Raw genomic sequence first — 20,438 nt, forward strand, 5'->3', positions numbered from 1 at the left:
AACAGAAGCCAGGAGCTGTTGACCTTTTAGAAGATGTTCTTGTTCTTTGATCAAAAAGTCTTACAAAATGTTGGCATATGTAGAAGAGCTTTAACAATAAAACTGAAGATCTGTCTTATCTTATGTAAACTATGGGGCATCCATATTTGGAGTCATGGATGCCATACATCTCAAAAAGTACAGTGAATTTGAATTATTTCACCTCAGGATGGGGGTTACCACATGCAAATGTGAAGAAAGAAACATAAAGAAACTATTGATATGTTCAAATTATATAAAATTAACAACAACCCAATATTTGTTTGTCATAATACCATAAACAAGATGGAAAACTAAACAAATTTTAACTTCTTTAATATGTGGAAAAATCCAGTAAATACCAATGTGGACAAGGTACATGAATCATGTGAATATAAATAATGCTTTATCAAGTTGTATAAAATCACATGACATTTATGATCATTCAAACTGATTGATTCTGAGATTATGCATTTGAATAAAATGATAAATGTTTGTGTAGATTAATTATGCCTTGTCTTTGTTATTAAAGGTAAGATAACTATGTCCTTTCTTGACTTTGACTGCCCAGGTGATCCAAATTTATCAATGTTTCCTTGAAGTAGGTCTGGTGTGGTTTGGAAATGAGGTCAGACTATTCATATATAACTTTTATGTATATTGTATTATTTGCATTGAGATACTTATTTTTTTCATTTTTTTCCTCTGAAAGTTAAAGTTAAGTGTCCTATTTTTGTTTTTTCCTAACAGATAAAAATAAATATTTATAAGCAAATGCCAAAACATGTGGAGAATATATACCAGCAGGGAAAAATTGTGGGTGGTGCAAACATTCAGTAAATAAGATTATTTGCATCCATTCCATGTATTCTCTGTTCATTAAGTGTTGTCCAATGTTGTATCCTTGAAAAGAGTCGCATATGAAATTTCACATAAATCCTTTCTACTGACTAATGTGTGATAGTTGAACACATTGGCCACCAGGCACATGTGGCTATTGAGCACTTGAAGCATGGGTTTTACAAATTGAGAAATGCCTAAGTCACAAATACATGCCAGATTTTAAAGACTTGAGTATTAAAAAATTAATAATGTTCAAATGATAAATGCTAATGCCTTATATAAACATGTTGAATGTTGAAATTAATTTTTTCCTCTCTCTTTTTTAATTTTGAGACAGGATCTCACTTTTCTATCCTAGTCTAACTGAACTCAAGATCCTCTTGCCTAGGCCTCCCAAGTTCTGGGATTACAAGTGTATCATACCATGCCTGGCTCAAACTTTCTTTTTTCTATTGTGCTAGAGATGGAATATAGGGCCTTATGCATGCTTGGTCCTAGGATCTAAACTTAGAGCTTCAAGCTTGCAAAGCAGGTACTCTACTGCTTGAAGCACACCTCCCTCCCATTTTGGTTTTTTATTTTTCAGTACTGGTACTTGAACTCAGGGCCTACAACTTAAGCAATTCTTCCATTCCTTTTCATGATGGGTTTTTTTCAGATAGATTCTTGGGAACTATTTGTCCTGGTAGCTTTGAACCAGGATCTTCCTTATATCTGCCTCCTGAGTAGAAAGGATTATGGGCGTGAGCCATGAGCAACCACTGCTAGTGTGGGTACTAGAATATATGTGTGTGTGTGTCTGTGTGTCTGCATGTCTGTGTGTTTTAAACTTATCTTTGTGGCACATACTATATTTGTATTGGATAATTTTAAAGAAATCCCTACCTATTTAGTTTCCCTTCCTTTATTTGGTAGGGAAGGTATACTTTACCCTTGATTCTATTTCTTTAAAACTGATAGAGTTGATTTCCAAACCACTATAAACCTGTTGAAGTTAAGTTTGAATTTTATTCACTTAAAAACTTCTACCTTGCATAAGATGCTACTTTATAAATAACACTTACTAAAATTTCAATGAGTGAATATTCAAATGAATACAACAGAGCAAGATGTGAGGAGTAAATTTGTGGTCATAAAATTAATAAGCAGAATGAATAACTTATACTAGAAATCAAAAGGTTTATTGCTTACCTTCACCCTGTTTTTTGGACCTAAATTGCAAGTGCATAAATGTAGACATAAAAGTTCAAATGTCGGAAATGGCAGGTAGCTTGATCATTGAAAGATGAAATGAGAGGTTTTTATTTCAGAGTTTTTCTAATGACATTTTCTGTTCTCCTAAAATGATATACCAGGGTTAAATTAGCTACAGTGGAGAGAATGTGTGGTGTGGGTTTTTCTGAGACAAGGCTTATCTAATGGAAGGTCTTCATTTTCTTCTGGAAGATGAGGATAACTCCTTATGTGTTGTTTCAAGTAGAATTCAATAAGCATTAATAAAGCAGCTTTACACACAAGGCTTCAAATGAGTGGTATCTGCTGTTATCAACATCCATTTCTATGGGGCCATAGTTTATGTGTAGTTGAAGGCTATCTTAGCCAAGTGTTCTTTAAATAATTTAGCCTTTGAAACTCAGGGTACAATTCTTTAATTAATTAAGGTTTTTTGAAATATGCTTAGCAAAATTTTGTTTGGATTTATGATCTTAAAATTTTCTTGATTAGCAAATATTTAAAATAAATACTGTAGCAGGATCCTGTGCTTTGATAGTAGTTTTGGTTTGATAGTAAGTGAAAATACTTCAATTTTGACCCACCCTTTCCTTCACGTTCTTTCTCTTTCAGTTGTTTCTGGAGTGATGCTCATAAATGCTCTCATGACTGCTGCATTTGCTTAGAAAATAACTTACAAAAGCTATGGTGTGTTCTTTAATACCTGCAATCACATCATACACCATGAAATTGATAATGCACAGTGGTATAGGTAATATCACTAGTTTTCTGGGTGTACTCTAACATTTCATGAAACTCCTTTGTTCAATATTTGTTCAATATCTTTACATCTGTAACAGCAGCATTTTTGTCTTTACTAATGTATTTCTCTGACAGATAAAATGTTTATTTTCATCTAAGTTATTTGAAGTCGAGCACATTTTGGATTTATGTCATTATTGAAAATTTATTGCCATGCCAAAAGTATCTATTTGTGTATCTTCAGGACTTTAAAAATGTTCAAGATAAGATTTTAAAATCTTCTTTACAATAATAGCAAATACTTAGAATATTTTGAAACTTATGTGAATAATTACTGTTTGCTCCATGTCTTTGTCTGTGTTTGAAAAATGCCCATTAATTGAGATGTATTTAGGCTAATATGCTTTCTCTAAACCCTGGGCTGTTAAAAAGACCATGAAAGGAAAGAGTACTATGTAATACAAAAGGCATGGTAAGGACTTTTATATTGGAAATTTCATATTGGGCATTTATATGGCTAATAGCTGTTGACCTTGTTGAACAAGTAAATTCAGTGAAGAAATACAGTTAATGCTTAGGTACTCTGATAATGAACATGGAACATTAAAAATATATACACTTAGGGCAGTCCTGGGAAAGGTCCTACTTTCTTTGAATTGATTCTGCTTGTTTTTATCCAAAAGCACTTACTATGATTTTAATGAGTAGAACATTGTGTGTAAAAGCCATAAATTAAGTGCCTTAGAAATCATTTGATTTTTGTAAATTATGTATTTAGAATTATGATTATGTAAAAACAGTTTGACTACTGCACTTTTTTGGGAACAATATTTTATATATCATTTATACATTTTTACAGGAAGGAATGCTTACTTCTGCATAATGTGATGATTTGGAAGCCTTAAAAAAGAAGGGTTACAATCCAGATGAATAGAAAAATCCCAGAGGCTCCAAAAATGTGAATATAAATTAAAATATCATCAACAGTAGCAAGGGAAGAGCAGAGGAGCACTAACCAGAAGATATTACTCAGATCCAACCACAGTAATTGGTTATGCAATTATGATCAGGTAGAGAAATACACCTCAAACTTCGTATTTGAGTTTTTGGCCCCATCTTTATGCAAGCCTTTTAATCAGCTTCCATACAGGGCTCATTTTCACTTGTGTTCTGGCAACTCAAAGACACAGTACAGATTCAATTTTGGAAAGTTTTTGCAGCCGTAACAATTTGTAAATCATATCTTGAATAATATTAAGTGTTGGGCAGAAGGAAATTTTCTTAAATAGTTAGGAAGTATTATTTAGACTTGAGTGCAATAAATTTTTACAATAATAGTGTCCATCTTGTGCTATAATTTCATAATACAAAAGCAACATTTTAACCTAGTTACTTCTCTTGTATTAGTTTGGTAATTTTAAGTAATAGCTCTTTCAAGTACCAGTGGTAGTTCACATCTAAAAATAAATAAATAGGCCCTCTTCCTGACTTTCTTCCTTCCATCATTTCTCTCAGGAGAACGGTGTTTGCTCCCTGTCAATCTACTGTTCAGCCTGTGCAGTCAGTCTTCCACTGAATTTGAGGGAGAACATACAATTTTTGGCCTTCTGAGCCAATTGCATTGTAAAGAAAACTACAATGACCTTGATGTTCATGTTATCTTAAATCTACACAATAATTGTAAATGATCTAGAGCTGGGTTGGGGCTTAGTTGTAGAGCATCTGCCTAAATATTATGGCTTATCAATGTCTTTGTATTGAAATATGGGATTACTCTTAGCAATAGGAAGGACTGGCATTAAAAATATGGTTATACTTTCATCCTTGCCTAATAGTAGAAGTAGTAACATACAACATACAACACAAACCTTCGTGTAAACATAATAAGGCGGTGATATCATTTCTCCAAACTGAGGTAGAGGAGTGAATTTAAGTATGATATATTTAATACATTGTAAGAACTTTTTAAATGCTACAATGTATGCACATCCAGAACAACAACAATATATAAGTTATGAAATAAATTTAAAGGTGTGACATTTTCAAGGGTAATTATGTTATGTGTTTCACAATAATATGAACCTTGCTAAGAGAGGTTTCACTTTGTGGAAATTGGAGTGTCCTAAAAGAGTTTTTGAGTTGTAGATTTGGTCAAACTGCTTCATTAAAAGAATGCCTTTCTTTTTCTCTTAACTTTATCTTAAGTTTTTTAATAGCATACTAAGCCTTTCTTTGCTTTTTGGCTTCTTATTTTAATTTAAGTCTGCAGTTAGATATGCATATCTTAAAATTCATATTAGAATTCTTAAATTTCTTATAATTCTATTAGACAATAGAAGGCTCATTTTGTGATCTGGCATTTCATAATATTAATAAATCAATATCCAACATTTTCATCCTAATAAAATTCCTCTGTTCTCAATAGTTCTCCTTTGTAGTTCTCATGTTTTTGATTTCTTACTTCAAACTCTTCCGATAGTCTTATTTTCTTCAAAGTCAATAATGAAAGATCATTTTGTTGGTTGCTAAGATTCTGTGCAGAGTAACATTGCTAAGTATTACAGAGAAGACATTTTCAATTTTCTAGCTATGTTACAAGTTTAAAATTATATTTTCTACAGTCAAAATATTTACAATGAAAGTGACTAATGTAATTAATTTTAAAAAATCTTCACTTGCAGACAAGCTTATAAATGGATTAGAAATAAAATTTTGTGTTCATAGAACATTACAAGTACTGCCAAAAATGACTTAAGGTATAAAATATCACCATAACATGTTTTTCCAGCATCTGTTTTCTTCATATTGTAATGATCCAAAATGAGACAAAGGAGTCTCATAGCTCTTCTCCTCTTTCTAGGTTTCTTTTTTTCCTAAAATTTCACTTATCTTTGTTATTATTTTGCATTATGTGAGAAATTTGAAAATCTATCTTTGGATCAATAACCAATTATGTCAATAATGAAATATAATACATTCTCTCAACTTAGAAAATTGAATTAACTTCATCATTGTTGACAGAGACACTGAATGAGATAATCAGCATTCTCTTCTCATCTTACTGTTGACTTGTGCATGTTAAGGATGAAATTGCATCTGTGAATGTCACTTCGAAGAATCAAGTTTGCCTAGCATATCTGAGGTCATTCATTGGGCAAACAACTGTGAAAATGAACAAATAAAAATATACATCTGCATGCATTTCTTAAAATTGGGAGGTGATGAAAATGATAATATCATAGCTTTGTTTTGGAATGCAGATTATTAAAAGATTTCTTGAGAACAACATACATATATTTACCAAAGTACTTTCTTAAAATTCCTATAGTTTAGTATTGAAGAATTTATTCAAAATAAAGAGTTAGAAATATAGAAAATTTACATAAATGCTTTCTTTTGCAGCATTAAAGCAAGTATGTGAAAACCAACTCCAAATCCTCATTGCTAAGTAAACACAAGGACTATACTTTTCTTCAACAGAGCCATTAAAATAGTGATTTTGAAGAATATGCATTGAATTAATATGAATATTCACAGTTTAAAATTGTCATGTTATTTCCCAGAACATCACACTCCACAGGACTAAGAAGTTTTCTATCCTGAAAAAAACCCAGGTGGCAACTCAACAATTTCAGAACTCCCATTCATATGTATATGTTCAAACACTTCTTCATAATACCTCCAATTGCAGATTTCCTCCAAATCCATGTTCTCATTCTTTAGCTGTGAATTTGCTTCTTTTATTGCTGATAGCTTTTGGGGGGAAGCTTTTGGCCTTATTCTCCATTTTTTAAATTTTTCTAAGTATCCCTTTTGACCTTTTTAAAATTATGTTAGTTTCTCACATGAATGACCTGCATCCCAGAGATTTACTGGGCTATCTGGACCTATATCAGGGAGAAAACAACATGGAAATTTAAAAATGAGCAGTTTTTCTATATAAAGTTTTGTGTTTTCAGATTCACTCATTTAGTACTGAAAAATGTTGAGTGAGTGCCTACAATGTGGACACACTGTACTAAACTCTGACAATAAAACCGAGCAGACACTACTCTAGTTTAACTCACAGTGTAATGGAGAAGAAAGACAAAAATGGCCATTATAAATTCAGATACATGATTTAAGCAAACACTGTTCTGAGATCACCTAAGGGAACTTGACCTACAGTGGGCCCACAAGGATTGTTCCAAAGAAGAGACAGCCACACTGAGAAATGAACAGTGAATAGCAATTAACAAGGTAATGGGTGAAGAGCATTCCATCTGACCTACAGAATTCTGAGGATCTTTGCTTGTGATTTTATCCAACTTGGAAAAGCAAATACATTCCTACATTAAAGTACCAAAACCAAAACCTATAAAAACATGTGAAACAAAAAATGTTAAGATAATGTATCGCAAGCAATGGAGCAATGAAGTATAAATCCTCCAATATTGCAGCTCCCTGTCATGACAGTTTCCAGATTTTGACACAAGGAAAAGTCTGCTAGGCTCACTGAGATGAGAGGATGAAGGATATGGCAAAACCGTGGGAGGTTGAGGTCACAAGACAGAAAAGTTCAGAGAAGATAGCAGTACATATAAAGAACTCTGGATGAAAGCAGTGGACTCATTTTGAATATATAGCAGTGTAACAGTCAATACATGATTGTCAGAAAAGTTTCTGAGGCTGAGAAAAAATAATATTTAGCAATATTAGAGGAATCTCTGAATAGTGCTCACACAGTGCCATCATCCAATCTGGACCAACTCATAACGCAGAGTGAAATGGACAGAGTAAACAGAATGCTCTCCTGTCAGCACTGGGGAAGGAGCCAAAGGCTAAGCACTGCCCTGAATCACCTATCAAATCTTACAAACAAGTTGAGTAAGGACCAAGAGGCTTAGAAGTAACTTAAATGTATTCCATAATATAATCCCATAAAGAAATGGAGGCATGAATGATATTTCTTAAAAGCCTAATTGTAATTGTGGAGATGAAAACTGGCAGAAATCAAATTACATATTGAAGAAGAATATAGGTTTCAGATGAGTCATAAGCTTGTGTGAAGATTTTGAAATTTTTTGGAGTTTTAAAAAAATCCAAGAATTCACAGGAAAGCCATGTAGCATAGAAATGTTTTTAAGAAGTTTGTCATGAGTGTGTAGAATATAGGCTATTTTATCATTTGTTAACGTAAAATATATAAAAATCTATTATAAAATGTTAAAATAGATCAAAACATATGCAAACACACAAACATACAATGTTTATGTCATTTGAAGACAAGAGAAACTTGAACAAACTTGAAGATTTCAAATTATATCACTGCAGTCCTGGAATAATGAGATAACCCCCTTCTTCTGTGGTGAGCTCAAGCATATAAACACCCACTCAAAGCCTTATAATGCAAACCATATCCATTGGAGCAGTTCATCTCACCAGTATTGACTATTAAATTGAGTTTTTCCTGTTCTCATGTATTTTCACTATATATTACATATTTAGCATGTACCATCCTGTGTTTATGGGCTATTTATGCTATCATTAAGTCTTTTAGTCAACAGCAGGCAATATGTTTTAGGAAGATAAACCACACATGCAAATTTCAAACTGCCAAGAGTTTGTAATAGACTCTTCACTGTTAGTGAAGAGTCAACAGTATATATCAATAATCGGGTGAAAGGAAAATTAGCTAAAATGACAAGTACAAGTCAGGTTGTCAGATTGGTTTAAAAAGTATGACCTGACTCTATGTGACAATAGCAAATACACTTTAAATATAGAGACAGAAGTTGGCTAAAAAGCTGAAAAAATATACCACACTAACACCTGATGGAACATGGTTAGATAGGATTATATATGTTAATATTAATGTAGTTTTCATAGAAAAACTATGACCACAAAAAAAGTCTGCAATGAAAACAGGATAATTAATCATAAAGTGGTTAATGGATTATGCATCCAATAATCACTTCAAAATGCAAGTACCAAAGCTGATAGAATTCCAAATAGGAAAAAGAACAATTTCCAAGTTACCATGTCAGATTCCAATACCACTTACTAAATAAATAATAGAACAAATACACAGATTATCTACAAGAATATCAGACTTAAAAAACATACTTCTTAACAAATTATTATTTTGCATTTTTAAAGACCATAAATAAATCTGTATGAAATGATTAAATCAAAATAATTTAATACATGCAAAGTATTTCCCCTGATCCATAAGAAATAAAATTGGAAATCAATAACAAAATAACTCAGGAAAACACCAGTATACTTGGGTACTAAGTAACATTTATCTAAATTACCATATGTCAAAAAGGCAATAAAAACAGAAATTAGAAAGCATTTTAAACTGAGTGAATATAATAAGATCAGAATTGTGTAATATGATATTACAGCACTGAAATGAAAATTTTAGCACTGAATATTCCTATAGGAAGAATCATTAATGACTTCTACCTAATTACCTAGAAAAAAACAAACTAAGCAAAAGGCAAGCAGCAGAAGAAAATAAACATTTACTGTGTGCCTTCAAAATTCATTTGCTCAAATATAAACACAGATTGATGGCATTAGGAAGTAAAGATAATAAAGTAGTGGAAGCAGAGCATTTATTAATTCAGTGCTCTTAAAAATGAGATACTAGACATTTCCTTTCTTTAGGAATTTTTTTTCTTCATTGTTGTGCTGTGTGGGCGTACATAGTGGAATTTAAAAAGAGTCTTCTAATGTATAGACTGTATCAAACTTGTATTCACCCATTCCCACTGCTCCCCTTTTTCTCTCCACCTTCTGACTGATTACACACTGTAAACAGGTATTATTTTTGCATTTACAAGCTTGTGTACACATTTTTTGTACCTTATTCACTCGGCTATTTCATTTCCCTGTCACCTCCCCTCTCCCACTGATGTCAACCCTCCCATCTGGGCTGGACTTGTTCTGCCCTCCTGTTCTCCAATTTTATAGATGAGAAAAAAAAAAGAAACACGACATTTTTTGCTAGTTTGAGATAAAGATAGCCACACAGGGAGTTTCCTTGTGATAGTTCCATGCATATATATGTTGTACAGGAGACAATTGGTTTGCCTCCTCTAATAATCTACATTCTACCTTAGTCCTTTTCATAAGGTGATTTCAACCAATTTAACATTTGTGTATTCATTCTAGTATAAAGACTATTGCACCCATATTCAAGTTCTTAGTTTCCTCCTTTTACCCCACCCTTCCCATTCATGGCCTCCACTTTGTGTGACAAGTGTTTCATAATATTGCTGCATTTGTATTAGGTGAATATTCCACATAGGAGAGAAAACTTGTGGGTTTTGGCCCTCTGAGTCTGGTTAATTTCAATTAAAATTATGTTCTCCATTTCAAACCATTTACCTACAAATGACAAAATTTCATTCTTATCTGTTGCTGAGTAAAATTCCATTGTATATGTATACCACATTTTCTTAATTCATTCTTCAGTAATGGGACACATGACTGTTTACATAGCATAACTACTCTGAATAATACTGCAATAAACATGAGTGTGCATATTACCTCTATTGTGACCTGACACATTCCTTCGTATATCACTAAGAGTGGTGTTGCTGGGTCCTATGGCAGATCTATTTCTAGTTTATTTTAAGGAGCTGGCATTCTGTCTTCCATAGTGGTTATATTAGCTTACATTCCGATCAGCAGTGTATGAAAGTTCCTTTCACCCCACATCCTCACCAACATTCGTCATTGTTTCTGATCTTGATGGTAGCCATTATAACAAAGGTGAGGTAGAATTTTAATGTGGTTTTGATTAGCATTTCCTTTATGACCAGGGATGGTGAGCATTTTTTTCATGTGTTTTTTTAGCTATTAGGACTTCATCCTTTGAAAAGGCTCTGTTCAGTTCATTTGTCCACTTCTTCGTTGGGTCACTTATTTTTGGGGGGAGTTTAGTTTTTTGTGCTTCCCGTATATTCTAGTTATCAGTCCTTTGTCTGTTGTATAGCTGCCTATGACGTTCTCCAATTCTGTTGGTGACCTCTTCATCTTAGAGACCATTTATTTTATTGTTTAGAGCTTTTTACTTTCATATAGTCCCATTTGTCAATAATTTCTCTTGGTTGCTGAGCCACCTGGGCTCTACTGAGGATGTCGTGACCTATGCTTATTTCTTCCAGTGTATTCCCTGTTCTTTCCCGAACTAGTTCAAGGTTTCAGTTCCTATATTAAGGCATTTAATCTACTTTGAGGTGATACTTATACAGGGTGGCAAATAAGAATCAATTTTCAGTATTCTGAAGGCAGATATCCAGTTTTCCACAGGCAGATATTTAGTTACCCCAGCAACATTTGTTGAAGAGGCTGTCTTTTCTCCAGTATATGTTTTTGGTGCCTTTGTCAAAAGTTAGGTGGGCATAACTGCATTCTATTCCATTCCAGTGGCCTTCATATCTGTTTTTGTGCTAGTAACATGCTGTTTTTATTGCTAGTATATTGTAAGATCAGGTATTGTGATATCTCCAGTGTTGTTCTTTTTGCTCATGGTCTTTTGTGTTTCCGAATGAATTTTAGAGTTGATTTTTGAATCTCTTTGATTTACATCATTGGGATTTTGATGGGAATTGAACTGAACATGTAGATTGATTATCATAGGATAGCCTTTTTTACTATGTTGATCTACCAATCCATGATCTTGAGAGATTTTTCCATCATCTGTAGTCTCCTTCTATTTCTTTCTTCAGTGGTTTGTAGTTTTACTTGTACAAGTCATTTATATTCTTTGTTGAATATATTACTAGGTATTTTGTACATTGATTTTGTATCCTGAAATTTTGCTGAAGCTGTGAAAAAGGATAGGGATAGTTTGACTTCTTTCTTACTGATTTGTGTATATTTTATTTCTTCTTCCTATCGTATTGCTCTAGGTGGGATTTTCAAGACTATGTTGAATAGGAGTGGAGACAGTGGGCATCCTTGTCTCATTCCTGACTTTAGGGGAAATGCTTTCAGGTTTTCCCCATTAGATGATGAAGTTGGCTATAGGTTTGTCCTACATAGCCTTTATTATGTTGAGGTACATTCCTTCCATTCCTAGTTTCATCAAAGCTTTTATCATGAAGGTGTGTTGAATTCTATCAAAGGTTTTTCTAGATGTACTTAGATAATAAAGTGGTTTTTGTATTTGCTTATGTTAATATGGCATATAACATTTAATGATTTGCATATTTTGAGCCATCTCTGTATCACTGGAATGACGTCAACTCGATCATGTTGCATGATGTTTTTTTATATGCTGTTGAATCTGGTTTGCCATTATTTCATTGTGGATTTTTGCATATATGTTCATTAAACATATTGGCCTATAATTATATTTTTGTTGTATCCAGTCTAGTTTTGGAATGGCTTATTAGAAGAAGTTTGGAAATGTTCTTTCCCTTTCTAATTCATGGAAAAGTTTAAGGAGTATTGGTATTAGTTCTTTTTTAAAGGTCAGGTAGAATTTAGTGGAGAATTCATCAGGTCCTGTACTTTCCTTTTTTGGCAGAATATTGCTGCTTCGGTTTCATGGCATGTTATAGATATATTTAGGTGATTAATATCCTCCTTGTGCAATTTTGTATGGTCATACATATCTAGATATTTGTCCATTTCGTCTAGATTTTCCAATTTATTTGAATATAGGTTTTGATAGTAGTCCCGGATGATTCCCTGGGTTTCCTTGATGTTTGTTGTTATTTCCCCTTTTTTGTTTTTTATTGTGTTAATTTTGGTCTTTTCCCTCCCCTTTTACTTAGATGTGTCAGGGGTTTGTCAATTTTAATTTTTAAAATAACAAGTTCTTTGTTCTGTTAATTCTTTATATGTATTTTTGGTTTCTATTTCATTGATTTGAGACCATATTTTTATTATTTCTTTCCTTTTGCTTGTTCTAGTTTCTCTACGAGTTTAAGATGCAGCATTAGGTCATTTATTTGAGAACTTTCTGTGTTTTTAATGTAACCTTCATGGCTATAAAATTTCTTCTTAGGAATGACTTTGCTTTATTCCATTAGTTCTGATGGGTTGTGTTTTCACTTGCAATAGATTCCAGGAACATTTTGATTTCCTCATTTCTTTTATAACTCACTGATCATTGAGCAATGTGTTGTTCAGTCTCCAGGTGTTTTGAGTATTTTATGCTGCTCCTTTTGTTGTTGAGTTCTACTTTCATTGCGCTGTGTTAGACAGTAAATGGGGTGATTTTAGTTTTCCTACATTTATGGAGACATACTTTGTACCCTAAGATATGGTCAATTTTGGAGAAAGTTCCATGTGTTGCTGAGAAGAATGTATATTGTCTTATTGCAGGATGGAATACTGTGTAGACATCTGTCAGGTCCAGTAGATCTATGGTGTCATTCAAGATTAGAATTTCTTTGTTGAGTTTTTTTCTGGATCACCTATCTATTGGTGATAGAAGAGTATTAAAGTCTCCCAGTATCACAGTGTGGGGGTCTATCTGTGATTTTAAGTCCATCAGTGTATGTTTAATGAAATTGTTTGCACTGACATTGGGTACACATAAGTTGAAAATCATTATTTCCTTCTGATTTATTGCACCTTTTATTATTATGAGGTGACCTTTTTTGTCTCTAATGACTAACTTGGATTTGAAATCCACTTTACATGATATATGTCTTCCTATTCCTGCCTATTTTGGGTTGCCATTAACTTGGTTAACCTTCTTCTACCCTTTCATTCCCTTTCTAAACTTTCACCCTAAGATAGATTTTGTTTCTTTCAATAAGGAGGGTTTCTTGTAAACAACAGATTTTTGGGTCCTCCTTTTTCATGTAGTTTACCAAATGGTGTCTTTTGATGGGAGAGTTAAGTAGATTAACATTCAATGTTAACATCAGCATGTATGTGGTGATTCCTGCCATTTAGGTGTTTTTGTTGCTTAAGGATTTGAATATGTGCAGCCAATTCTATCCTACTTTCTGAGTATTTGTTTGTTTCTCTCATGAGGTTTAATACTTCCCATCCTTTTGTAGTTATGTTTGTTTTCCTCTTCTGTGGTAAGATTCCTTTCAGAGCCTTCTGTAGTGGTGGTATGGCAGTCACATATTGTTTTAGTTTCTATTTGTCAAGGAAGGCTTTTATTCTACCATCAATTTTCAATGATAGCTTTTCTGGGTAGAGTATCCTACTGCTGAAATTGTTTTCCTTCATTCCTTGAACTATTTCACTACATGTCCTTATTAGTTTTAAGGTTTCTGCTGAGAAATCTGTTTCTTTGCTCTCTGTGCTGATTGTTTTAATGATAATGAGATTGTAGATATTCCCTTCACTACTTCTTCAATGTGAGTACATAGCAAAAAGGTGCCCATTATTGAAGCAAGAAGCAGACCCTCACAAGACACCAAATCCACTTGTGCCTTGGTTTTGGCCTTCCTATCCTTCAGAACATTGGGAAATAAATTTTTGTTACTTAATATTGTTTTGTTACATCAGTCCAAAGTGACTGAAGCATCAATAATGGTAAATTCAATTATATAAAGAATACAAAAATATATAGCAAACCAAAGAAATCAAGCATTTTTAGTAGATCAATAAAACACAAATATCTCAGTAGCCATTGTGCAAAACATTCACCTTATAAATGAAAAGAATAAATGAGTTTTGCCAGAGCTGTCAATGGGTGTGAAAGAGCTGGGGTGGTCACAGTTCAATAGGAGGAATTACTTGTAGTATTCCATAACAGAGAAAAATAAGTCTTTGTTGAAAAATTACTTGAATAGTAATCAAAATAGCTAGAATAGTGGATTTATAATATTCTTACAGCAAAGAAATGATCACATCTGAGGTGACAGATATGCCAGTTACATTGATGTGATTATTACACATTGGACATATAAACTGAAGTATCACACCCCCCACATGAACAATTACTATATGTCTACTAAAAGAAAATGTATAAATAAAAAAAAACTATTTACAAAATGATCAAACTATCTGAATTATAAAAATACCTCATAGAATATGTAAAGATTTATACTATGCTTATTTTTCGTGGTACGGGGGGTGAGAACCCAGGGAATCATGCTTACTGAGCAGGTTCTCTACTACTTGACTCATGTCTCCAGCTTGCAAAGACTTATACACTAAAACTTAAAATATTGCTGAGAAAACTAAATACATCTTCTATAAATGCAGATAGATATTTTTTAGAAGTCCAAAGATTTATTATTTAGATGTTTACTCTCTCCAAATTAATATCTAATTGCCTGAAAAAAAGACAAGAAGCATAGTTTTTAATATAAAATCTGGTTCTAAAATTGATATGGAAACCTGGGGACATAGCTCAGTTATAGAGTACTTTCCTGTTTTGCACAGTCTTTGGATTTAATTCCCAGGATTATTCAAAATAATTATATGGAAAAGCAAAACATCTGCAATAACCAAAATAACAGTGAAAACTAAAGAAAAGAAGTGATGAGAGCATGTATTTTTCATATTAAATATTACATGTAACATGAAATATTTACATACTACCATACATTCTCTCCATTTCCTACTGGCTGCAGTGATTTCCTGGAGCTTCTTCTTATTGGCAACAATATGTCATCTTTGGCAGCAATCCTCTTGATGAATCCATATTCTTTTCTAGCATTGAACCATATTACTATTTTCCTAAAATTCCTTGCTATGGCCTTCTTATTTGTTCTGGCATCACAGCCCAGTGGAGCCACACAGACCTCCACTCTGGCAGGATGGCCCTGGTGCCAGGCTTCCCCTAGGCAGCACAGAGGGTGGGTGGTGGATGGCTGTACCTTAGCCCCACTGCTCAAGTCAGTGGTGGTGCTGTGGTCATCTGCTGCACTCTAGCTCCTCCCAGGGTCTGATGGTCAACAGGCCTAGACTGCAGTGCAGGTGCCCACTGCTCTGTGGTCCCCACTGCTCCCATTAACTATATATTTGCTACTGTTTTTATTATAATACCTTGTGCATTTCTTTAGTTGTATTCTTTTGAGGCATAAAAAGACAAAACAAATAATTTCAGGGAAAAGTTTAAATCTTTAAAATAGAAATGATATTGACTTTTATACAAAAAATATCTACACTTTAATAGACTTCTGTAAGTCATTTACAGGCAGAAACTGGGTGACCGAAGCCTTTAAGAATGGGGAGACTACTGAATGCTGCTCAATAGCCCCTTTAATGAAGCATATTCCTGCTTTTATAAACTCCTTTTACACAGAGAGCATTTGTTCAGAAAAAGCATGCCAAGTATTATGTGTCAAGGTTACATTAGTACAGGGAAGCACAGTTAAAATTAACTCTTTCTTATGTCTCCTTTAAAATGGGAACAGAGAAGCAGGAGAAGCACATGGACAGCATAACTTTCTTATTTACATCTGAAGGACACGAAACCATCTGGGAACCTTGAATACTGTTTTTCTGGACATCTGGCTTTCTCACAAGGCCAGATACCAACTCACACAGACAAGGTCTGGTCTGAGACTTTTGCTTCAGTTCCTTGGAGCTTTCTCTCAAGGCCAGATGCCAACTCACACAGGCAAAACCCCACTGCTGGCTCCCACAGACATCTAATCATAAACTTTACAGGTAATTTAAAGTAATATCATTTTTATCAAGATGAATTCAAGTATAAACATACAGTAAACTGACATAGAATAATGTGACTTATATAATTAACAATTAATTTAGAAACAAGTGTGCTGACAATTAAAAGAAAAAGAAAAACATGAGGTTAGTTTATTTGAAAGAAAGAAACACGCCAGGACTTTTGTTATTGTCCCTTAAACAAAATAAACAAAATGAAACAAAAAACCCCTCAAACAAAAAAACCCCACAGACTTTTTACAAACAATAAATCTTATCCAGAAAATATTTTACAAATCCTCAGACAAGGAAAATCATTTTTAATTATGAAATAGGAGTTAGTAGTCACTGGATCTTCTATGCAAGTAATCTATACTGTTCTAAGCTCTGTACATGTGTTAAAATCCTTTGAATTCTCACAACAACTGTTTGAGGTATCACATAATGGATACAGGAAGGATCTAAGCAATGAAACATAGACATAAAATTGCTAGAGCTCATACAGCCAGCAGTGGCAGACTCAAAATTAAAACCATCTATTTTATCTTCACACACATGCTTAAAGAATTGCTGTGAATGTAAAATTTACCTTGCAGGAGTTTTAAATGTTAGACCAGCAGATGTATCTGTATTATCATTTCATTTTTGGATAAAATTTTAAATAATGTCTAAATCTTGCAAATATTTTAAAAAATATAAAGAACTTACACCGTAACCTATTTGGAATACCCAGTTTCAATAAAATAAGATTTAGTTTTTCTAAAGAAAAACTAAATAGTAATCACTTATTTACTCTGCTGTCTGTTGAAGCATTCAACAAATGCTTATTTAGAACATGATACATGTCAATGACATTATCATTACAGGAAACAAGATTTCCATATTTAGAATTTTATAAGTGAACAGTAATAATCTCAGCTAATTTACTGTGCTACTGCATGCCAACCAACACTTTCCCTTTCCCCAGTATTGATACAACTATTACATTGATACACTTGATGTCTTTGAGTACTTTACAAAATCATAGCTACATGGGGTGATCCTGGAAATGCACAAAGAAAGAATAATCTGCACTATGGCCTATGCCTGTGAATGTGTTTCACAATTATAAAAGCACTATGCATGGTTGTCAATTTATGATGTCACTTGCGTGTTCAATTACACAAGCGTATCCCTTTGTGGCCTAATTCAGAATTAATATTTTTTCTATCTATCTAGTGTAGATGTTCATATATATATATATATATATATATATATATATATGTATATGAACAATCCATTTACTGCAAAACCTCTGAGATGATGTACCAGTCTTCTAATACTTGTCCATAGAAACTACACTCACTAGAAGACACAGGTCTCACTAGAAGACACAGGTCTTTTTTTTTGGCACCACGGGAGCTTGAACTCAGGGTCTCATGCTGACTTGGCAGGCACTCTCCCACTTGAACCTCTTCAAAAGGATTTTAATTAAAAGATTTTTAAATTATTTAACTATTAATTATCAAATTTTTAATTATTTACTTAATATTTTTGTACTTTTCTAATGTCTACTCAAGTTTGGCAACTTTTATCTTAAATGTGACAGTCCAAACACATCAAAGACAAACCAAATTCCTAAATCTTAACTTTTTACACAAGGGAACATTGTCTCTCAACAGCCTACTGAGCTGAGTTTCCACCCAAATTAAATAAGACCTATTTGCATTTCCAGTGGGGTGACTGTGAACTACCTAACCTCATTGTCCCAACCATCCTGCTTATTACTCAGAAGGCAATGAAAGGATTAACAATCTCTGTGGTGTAAGCTCTCTAGTTCCTCCTGTGTCTACTTCACTTCATCTGCTAAGCTGAATGTCCTGTAGTCGCAGTGTCCTCTGAAGGTTTCAAGCAGTCTTTCAATGTCTTCCAATTCTTTTCATTCCATTCATGTTTTCACAGGGTCTTTAAGTATATCTCTGGCTCTGTGCTTAATTCTTTAGCTTCTCAATCAACAAACTGTTTCTCAGCTCTTTCCTCTGGGACAAAATGCACTATTTAATATCTACAAATTAACAAGTATCATTTCCTTCACACATTTATCTATTTACAATTTGGTATTGAATTGCCATTATTCAATGGCCACATTTAATTGATTTTATTATTTGAATGCATATTCATTTTTTATAATATTTGAGTGCTCCTTAAAAATACAGAGTATAAAATTTTAAGCTATTGAGAATATAATGTCAAAAGTCCATATGTATCAAATAGTTCTCAAGAAGAGAATGTAAGCTTATTTTATAATCCGTTATTTAAATATAATTTAAGAAGCCTGCCAATGCATGCTGTTGAGTGAATGAACAGAAATGCAATTTTATCTGTCTTATTTTCCTATTATTATTTTGGTGGTGCTGAAATGTGAACTCAGGGCCTCCGGTTAGTTCCATAAGTAGTTTACCACTTGAGCCACGACCCCACATTTATTTTTTTTCTTTAGGTTGTTTTTTTCTGGTAAGGTCTCATGCTTTCCTGGGCCAACCGTGGGTTGAGATCTCACCTATGCCTACTGTCTAACAGGGATTATAGGCATATGCTACTATACCCTGTTTATTTGTTGAAGTATGGATTACAGGCATGTGTCACCATGCTCAGATTATTTCTTGTGATAAAGGATGTAGCAAGGGACCAAAAAATGTGCAAGATATTTCCAAGTCAGCACATTCTGGTTTGCAGAACAGTTAGAAAAGCTGTGCCCATCGATGAAGACCACAGTTACACCCTCAAGAAAGATTGTAGTCACCACACTCACCTGGTGCAGGGTATTCATCAGAACTGAGGGGGTTTCCAGACTTGAGCCATGGCCTGAGGGATTCAGCACCTCTGGGCATGCAGTGAAGTTGGACAGGTGAGATCAGAAAGAGTAGAACAGGTGGTAACTCCCCTGTGTACAGCGGGTGCAGGACCCACATTCCATAGCTTAGTGGGTAACATGCAGTACAGAGAGGTCAAGTGTCTCTCTGGCAATGAACTTAGGAACAGTACTGACCAGAGACTACATGGGTCTGGAGTCACTGCTAGTTCCTTTTGGGGCATCCTCTTGTTTTGGCCATCCTTAACAAATTCTAGTACTAGTGTTTGTGGAACTTCAATATGGAGGCAGAGGCACTGAAAGCATTCTTTGCAGCTTCTGTTGCTGAGTGACTATCAAAATTGGCCAATGGGAGGTGCTGCTTAGACTTGAGCTTCATACAAGCACCTTCTTAGCTGATCCTTCAGCTTAAAGACAGATCATTTCTGGCAGTTGATAAGTACTAAACCATGGGGCTGGCCTGCTGTGATGCACCAGAATTTGGTTTATAAGATAGCTGAAAACCAAGGGGAAGGGAGCAAACTGTGAAGCCAGGAGACTCAACCATGATCTTTGGCTTCAGGAACAAGGGCCAGGCACTCGTGGGTTCCTTCACCCCCACAGAGAACCTACAAGGGCCTTGGGTGACAAAGAGAGTACTGAGAGCCTTCCTTCATCCAGATACCTCAACAACCTGATAAAAATCTACAAGAAAGATCCATCGGACTGCAAGGAGGGGTGATTTAAATAAAATTCAGTGGGTTCTCAGTCATGGTGAAAATGGCAAGAATAACAGAAAACAACAGGTGATAGAGCCTACAAGGTGAGAAGAGCTGCCTGTGGAGGTGGGTGGGTGAGTGTGTGAAAAGTGCCACCTTCCCAGGTTCAGCTCAGGGTGCAGTGTGGGGAGAGCGATGGAGAGGAGGGCTGATGAAGACCAGAAGGGAGGATTGGGCTCTGCTTTTACCAGGATTGGCTTTTTTCCCACTGCAGGCTTCTTACACCTGAATCCTGTACACTTTGGAGAGGTCTAGCACCATGGATTTTTTTATGAACATCAAACAAAACAAAAAATTTAGTGGATTTCCAAATCCACATTTATTTTCCCTGTTTATTAGAGTACTTTATTTACCATTGAAGTTATTTAACAAAATTTAGTATATACAACATTTTATTTTTTGTGCAC

This window comes from Castor canadensis, chromosome 15 (genome assembly GCF_047511655.1).
Source record: "Castor canadensis chromosome 15, mCasCan1.hap1v2, whole genome shotgun sequence".
Taxonomy (NCBI): domain Eukaryota; kingdom Metazoa; phylum Chordata; class Mammalia; order Rodentia; family Castoridae; genus Castor; species Castor canadensis.